Source organism: Mus pahari, chromosome 1 (assembly GCF_900095145.1).
Source record: "Mus pahari chromosome 1, PAHARI_EIJ_v1.1, whole genome shotgun sequence".
NCBI lineage: Eukaryota > Metazoa > Chordata > Mammalia > Rodentia > Muridae > Mus > Mus pahari.
Window position 1 is genome coordinate 30,107,975 of NC_034590.1, and position 7,321 is coordinate 30,115,295.

The following is a 7,321-nucleotide window of genomic DNA, read 5'->3' on the forward strand; positions in this document are numbered from 1 at the left end:
AGGGGCTCTACTGTTATGCCAAGGTGAGGTACAGGATCTGCTTTCCTGAGTGTTGCAGCTGGTAAGAGCCACAGGGCCTGGTCTCCCACCTGCTACAGATGGTAAGGGGCAAGAGAGGAGGAAGGTATTTCTCCCTCATCCACACCACTGCACAGGAGACTCGTGGTAGGGCCACCTTGCCCATGCTCCTATGGGCTGACTTACCTGTAACTCCCACAATGAGCAGGTTCTGCTCTCCTAAATACTGCAGCTGACTAGGGGCAGAGTCAGCTCTCCTGCTCTTATTCCCTAGGGTATCTCTTATGCTCCTAGGTAAGGGGTGGGGCAAGTTCTGCACAGCCCTCAGATATTAACGTGTCCCCAGGAGGCAGTCAGACCAGGAAATTCAGCCTGGCCTTTGGTGGTAACAGACCACTGCTGCTCTAGTGCCATGGAGCCCGATGTGGCTCCTCATGGCAGCACATGTCAGGAGCCCACTGTGGTCCCAGGTGGCATCACCAGCTATCTACATCAGGCTGTTCCTCACTACCTTCGAATCTCCAGTTCTACCTCTCTTCATTATGCCCACATCTTTCTGTTTCTCTTCTTCTTTTCTCTACCACTTATTTGTTCTTCTTAGAGGCACCTGGTGTCTCTGTGTGTCTAGGGTTGTCTCATTAGAGGTCTCAGGTGTACTATGCTCCACTTGTGCATTATGATGATAGGCTGGGGTCCTTTGGGGTACGGTCTGCACCCCCAGGGTCTGCCTGGGACAGGACTGGTGCTCATTTCAATCTAATTCCCTATCTGGTTCCCATAGCACTAGTCTGGTGGTGGCCTCAGGCTTGTACCTCTTTGCCCAGCTCACCCGAGTGACTGCTTGCAGAAATCATCTGTCTCATGGTTACTTCCTTCCAGAGCCTGTGTTGCTAGGTGGGGTTCTTCTAGTCTCATGCTTGCTCCCCATCCTGAGAGCCTGTCCAGGCTTGCCTGGTTCAGGATTGGTGGTCATCTCACACTGACTCCCTGTCTAGGCGCCCTGGTGCTAGACTGGTGGTTGTCTCAGGTCTACTTTCTTCAGGGAGTGTTAGTAAATTAATCATTCAGATGTTCACAGGTCAGAAAACGGAGTGTAGCCTCTCTCCTCTCTGCCACCTAGTGACAGACATGTGACACAGCAGCCACACCTGCAATGTCTCTAGGGCCAGGAAATGCTTTCTTTTCTAGGTTGTCGTGGTCAGGTCTTTTATCATAGTAATAGAAAAGTAACTAGGATGGTGTGAACCACTTTGGCTTGCAATGCTAATTCCAATACTAATGGGTGGAAACACTTGATGACAAGAGAAGACATTGTGTGTGCTTCAGATTCTCGGCAAGGGGAAATACGGCGTGTATTTAGTACAAGTAGTATTTTAAATAGCTCAGTCTTCAATTGCAGTGGCCCACAGATGCAGAGGCTATGTTGGATAACAAACCCATTCTTTCATAGAGGTGTCTACTAAATTCTCGAGGGCAAAGTGGGTCACAGTTTCCTGCAAATGCTGTAGGAGTTTCAAGGTAAAAGAGTAGAGTGGTGAAACAGAAAAACCAAGAGCCAGGAGGAGCGAAAGAGCAAAGGTTTGGGCAGGGCTGGGTAGGCTGCTGGGGTAGGTCACTGCACTATGCCTTCTGATTCGACCTGTTTAGAAATTTCCTTTAGAGCAACTTCTTTCTTCATTAATGGTGTCCCCTGCATGATAAGAAGCATAGAACAGCACTCTAAGTCTTGCCTCTGGAAAAAAAAATGATATATAAAACCCTGAAGTTGATTTTTCTCTTCTCTCCATTTTTATGGTGCTGGGAATAAAGATAGCGTTTCTATTACAGCAAGTGAAATTTTCAGAGTTCCAAAAAAAATTGAAGTCTTCTCTGGAAAACAGTAACCCACCTTGCTTATAAATGCACTGAAAGTATTTAGGACTAAATTGACGTCATGGGAGCTAGTAAGTATGAATGTTAGAGACGGTAATTAAAACAGCCTTCTGGACCTTTTTATACATCACAAGGAAGAGATGAAAACAATCCTTGGCTCTTTCTTTCACGTTAGCAATGGGAACCCTTACGACGACTCATTCTATGTGCAGGCTCTTCTCCCCAGAAAGGCCCTTCAGCAAAATCTTACTGTGCTGCCTGCTGTGCCTGAATTACTGAAAGCTCTCAAATATTCCTCTCACATCCGCTCCTCACTCTGGGCAGGAGCAGTGTTTTCTAGAACTAAAAAAGAGTGGCTTGTGTGAATTAAAGAGGGTCAAAGCCCAGCAGCGCCCCACCCCCCACCCCTAGGAGAGGTGTTTAGTAAGATGGAGATGTAGGAAGTGAAGAAGCGCTGTGCTTGATTTCTCTGAACTCACCATTACTTAGAAGCAGAGAAGGAAGGTGCCCCTGAGCTTGGGATTTTCTCTCCAGCACCTCTCATCCTGGTTGGGGATGAAAACATAGGGTACCCCAAACCGCAGACGAGTAAGTGTGTGAATTAAATATCCAGCTTTAATTGTATGTGCTTTAAATTTTGCATACAGTAAAACTGGCTGTTTGGAACTTACCGCCCTATGGTGTTAACCCATGTATAGATGCAAGCAACTGGCTCTATCACCAGGATATAGGCCAGCTCCATCAGCTAGAGCATTTCCTTTTGCTGTTATTCCCTGCCATTCATAGCTCCACACAGCCACTGGTCTGTTTGAAACTTTTCTTTTTGGGTTATTTTTCACAAGATTAGATTAAGATTGCCTGTCTCTCAATTTATTTCTCTCCTTAGAACAACTCTTGCTGTGACTTACTTGCCATGTACAGAAAAGAAACCATATTGGAGGCCTGATTTCCAGTATCTTTAAACTATGTCCTAATTTTTACACCAAGGACCACATGTTCCAGAGACCCTGTCACACCCACAGTAAGGTGTGGCTTTGATGAAGAATATTGGAGAAGGATAGGGAGGGAGGATGGAGCAGTTTGGTGGTAGCTCAGGAAGGGAAGTGTAAGAAAAACATAGAATTGCCTCTGTGGGATACAGCAGGCTCCTTTACCTTCACAGCACACCTCTTGCTGATTGTTCTAGTCATGGTTTTCATTGCTGTGGTGAAACATCATGACTGAAAATGGGGAGGAAAGAATATATTTCCCTCACTCTTCCATATTATGGCTCATTAGTTAGCACAGGGACTCAAGCAGTGCAAGAACGTGGAGGCAGGAGACCATGAGGAGTGATGTTTACTGGCTGGCTCCTGATGGATGGCTCATCCTGTATTCTTCAAGAATCCAGGATCACCAGCCCAGAGATAGCACCACTCACAAGAGGTTAGGCCTTCCTACATCAATCACTAAATAAGAAAATGCTCTAAGGCTTGCCTAGAGCCTGATCTTATGGAGACATTTTCTCAATTGGGGTTCCCTCCTCTCTGACAACTCTAGCCTGTGTCAAGTTAGCATAAAATTATTCAGCATACCACCCATGGGGCTCATGGATCATGCTGGGATGAAAACATGCCTTTTAAAAATGTATAACACAAGAGGATGCCAGAGGAGCAGGGAGGCCTTGCTAGGTGACATTCCCTTTAATTTTTAGAAACGTCCTGTACATTTACTCAGTGTGTGCTTGGGAAGGTCAGAGGAAGATTTGCAGCTGTTGTGTTCTGTCCTTGCACGCTGAGCGTCTCATGGATCAAACTTGGGTCATGAAGGCTATCTCTATCTTTAGGAAGTGCTCTTTAAAGGACTATGTCTCTCTTGGAGTGGGGGTGGTGGGTCAGATCGAGAGCCTAGGAAAATGAAATCCTTTGAATCCACTATCCTGGCAGGTGTATCTTGCAGTATAATCAATACTGGGTTTTCAAAGAGGATGTTTTGCCACTGCAGTGAGGATGACAGACGGTGGGCGTGCTGCAGTAATGTTCATGCCGCCACCTATAAAGCACAGCCGCTTGCAAGAGCATTACTCTTTGGCATCTAAAACAGGACTAATCGGCTCAGAGATAGCCCAGACACTGCGGTAATTTATGTGTTCTACTACCTTCCCTATTAAATCAGTTCTGCAAGAAGGCCGTGGAATATCCATGCTATTAGCTGTGTCACAGAGCTGGGAAAGGCTGTTCTTCTGCTTTTAACAGTAGCAACCAAGTAGACAGACCTCACAGATCAGCACTGAATTTGTAATTAAAGGGGAGGAGCTGATTAAGTAACAATGTAGTGGGGGGATTTCTCTTTCTCTACTATCAGAGTAAGGCGTGAACTGTACCACCTAGAAGAAGGAATTTAAATGCCATTTAACCAGCATCAACTGGGAGTATTCTCTCCTGATTAGCTGGGCATGCCCTCGTCACATATACAGATGCTGAAGATGACACTTCCGGACAGCTTTCCTTGTGTTTTACAATACAAGACTAACTCAAGAGCATTATATTTATCTTTTGTATTCGTATGTTACCTAACATGTAGGGAGGTTTTCTTTCTTAAATTCATCCCCACTCCCATTCACAATTAAGGTGGCCCTTATCTTATCTTATTATTTATTTATTTATTTATTTATTTTTTATTTTTTGAGACAGGGTTTCTCTGTATAGCCCTGGCTGTCCTGGAACTCACTTTGTAGACCAGGCTGGCCTCGAACTCAGAAATTCACCTGCCTCTGTCTTCCAAGTGCTGGGATTAAAGGCGTGTGCCACCACGCCCAGCCCTTATTTTATTTTGTCCTCAACTGTCTTAGAAGATGGCAGTAGTTTAGTAACAGGTGTTGAGAACTATTTTCTAAATAAGTGAAAATGAAAAGACTACAAAAACAGAGACAACAACAAAATAGACCAGCAGGTCACCCAAACGTATCTTCTGACGCGTTTCTCAGAATCGGGGGCTCGGGGCTGGGAAAGTACAACATTTCCAGGAGGAACTGGGTTAAAATGAAGTGCAGTATCTGTCTGTGGATCATTTCAAAATCAGAAACATAATCACAGAAAAGTGGTTTTAAACTGGCTGCTCAGAGAATCTGTTATGAAAATGGATATTTTTGGACCCCAAAACATCACAACACTCCACATTCCATATTTTCCTGAACCTGGTCATTGTTATTTGACTTCACGGAGCTAAGTAGTGAGAAAGACTTGGCATCAAGTCATTTAGGCTACAAGGATCTCTTAGTGTTTTAAAATAGTGTCTTGTGTATCAATGACTTGGAGTCCCTACTGCCTCACATCACTGCCAAGCCCATGGTCCCAAGTTCGCACTTCCTGAAGCACTGTGGACACCTGCTATTTTCTTTGCTCTCGGGTTTCCCTGATCTATCCAGGGTGCAATAGAGTGAGTGCTTCTATTAGGCAGGAGACACTGTTTTCACCCCTAGCTTTTGCAGATGAAGGGAGAGGTGCAGAAGTCCCTTGAGTACCCATAACTTTGTAATTCTGGGCTATTTCCTCATACTTATTGACCCTTTAGCAGTCTAGGGACAGTCTACTCTGGGTTGCAGTGATGGCGATTAACTTGACTTTTTGGTCTCCGCAGCAAGCAAATTTCCAGCCTTACTTAGGATCCTGATGCCTACACCCGCCACAGACCTTCAGAGGTGAATTCAGCATGTGACTATACTGAGTGAACTGCACAGAACTCAAGGAACCAAGTGCCCTCTGCCAGTGTGCCCGGGTGTCCCAACTATGCACACCAAGCTGACCTTTATTGTCTTGATAGGATCTGGTGATATGATTGATTGTAAGAAGGCCAGAAGCCTTTTGAGATTCAAATCAGGATCTCTGTATGGTCTAGCACTCTCTCCTTGAAATCATCAAAGAAATGAAGAGAAAGTCAGGCTATTTCGTGTCTTCGAGGCTTAGAAGCACCTTGCCAGTCTCTCCTCAGATTGACACTACTCTGTGTGATCCTAAGATGGTGTTTGCTTCCTGTGTCTCAGTGTGCTCTGAGCACTCCTGGTTTATTTGAAATGTATTTCACTACCCCAAATAATGGCTACATGTCCTGAAATGCTGGCAGGGACACCAGAGTAAATGAAGCACAGTTTTGACCCTTTTGGAGCTTTGATATTTGAGGAAGAGAAGGGTAGAACATGTAAATAAAGTACTGAGATGTAATTCCAATATACATAGAAAAACAGGATACCTTGAGGGAAACAGGGGGGTATGAGAGGAAAAGAATGTCTGAACAAAGGTGATAACATGGGAAGAAGGGGTGCTGTATCAGAGAAAACACAGTTGCCAAAGTCCAGACAAGGAATCTCTGGTTGGTGGGCAGTATAAGCGAGATAAGTATAAGGTGTCTGTGAACAGAGACAGGGAAGGATAGGAAGGGTTGGGAAATGACAGTTAGGGACAAAGAAGGAAGGCAGTCAGGGGTAAGGAAGGTCAGGCAGAGACAGGGATGGTCCACAGTAACAGTGAAGGTCAGGCAAGGGTAGTTAATCAGGACCAAGTGCAATGACAAACACAAAAACTGTACTCTGAGGAGTGCTGACATGTGAACTATTGAGGAAGAAACTGATATAGGTGTGACAAAGCAATACATTTAGGTTTGCTGTGTACAAGTGTTTATGTTACACATGCCCAAGCCTTCTCTATGACTTTCTTAGACAGTACTTCTTACATTGAAACACTTAAATACAGTTGTCATACTGAAAGTGAAAACATTACATTGAACATTTTATCAGGTTCATTTCTTGTTATGTGGGGTGTTCTTTGCCTGCCAAATGATTGCTCTAATAGAACAACAACAACAACAACATTATCATCAACAACAACAGCAACTTCATTTTCAGCATGTTACTGATAGGATTAATGCAATTTGTTGAGCAAGCCATAGCTGCTCAGTGGCATATGAGCCTATAATTAGTGGCCACAGCTGTAGAATTGAAAATGTGGCTTCATTCATTATGTTGGAGGTCCTCTTCAGTTTCCACCGGTGAACCCTGGGCCTGCACATCTGGGCAACGTAACCCAGCATACAGATGAGGGTTGCTGGAATGAGACCATCTAGGGAAGTACTTTTCAACCTTCCTCATATTGTGATGACCCCCAGCCATAAAATTATTTTTATTGCTACTCCATAACTGTAATTTTGCTACTGTTATGACTAGTAATGTATATATCTGATATGCAGGATATTTGATATTAGACCCCCAAATGGGTCATGACCAACGGGTTGAGGACTGTTGGTCTAGGGTATCTCTGTTGTGTTCCCTCATGGGTCAATGACCAAGGGCAGGTTCCTCAGCCTCTCTCAGCCTCTCTCAGCCTCTCTCAGCCTCTCTCAGCCTCTCTCAGCCTCTCTCAGCCTCTCTCAGCCTCTCTCAGCCTCTCTCAGNCTCAGC

The 7,321-nt window shown here is 44.7% G+C and overlaps 1 non-coding gene across 1 annotated transcript; it reads right to left on the reverse strand.

Moving 5' to 3' along the window:
• Positions 1 to 1,062: 1,062 nt before the first annotated feature.
• On the reverse strand, positions 1,063 to 1,188 carry LOC115062930. The gene has a single exon (XR_003842836.1). It is a non-coding gene; the product is annotated as a small nucleolar RNA SNORA17 (small nucleolar RNA).
• Positions 1,189 to 7,321: the final 6,133 nt, after the last annotated feature.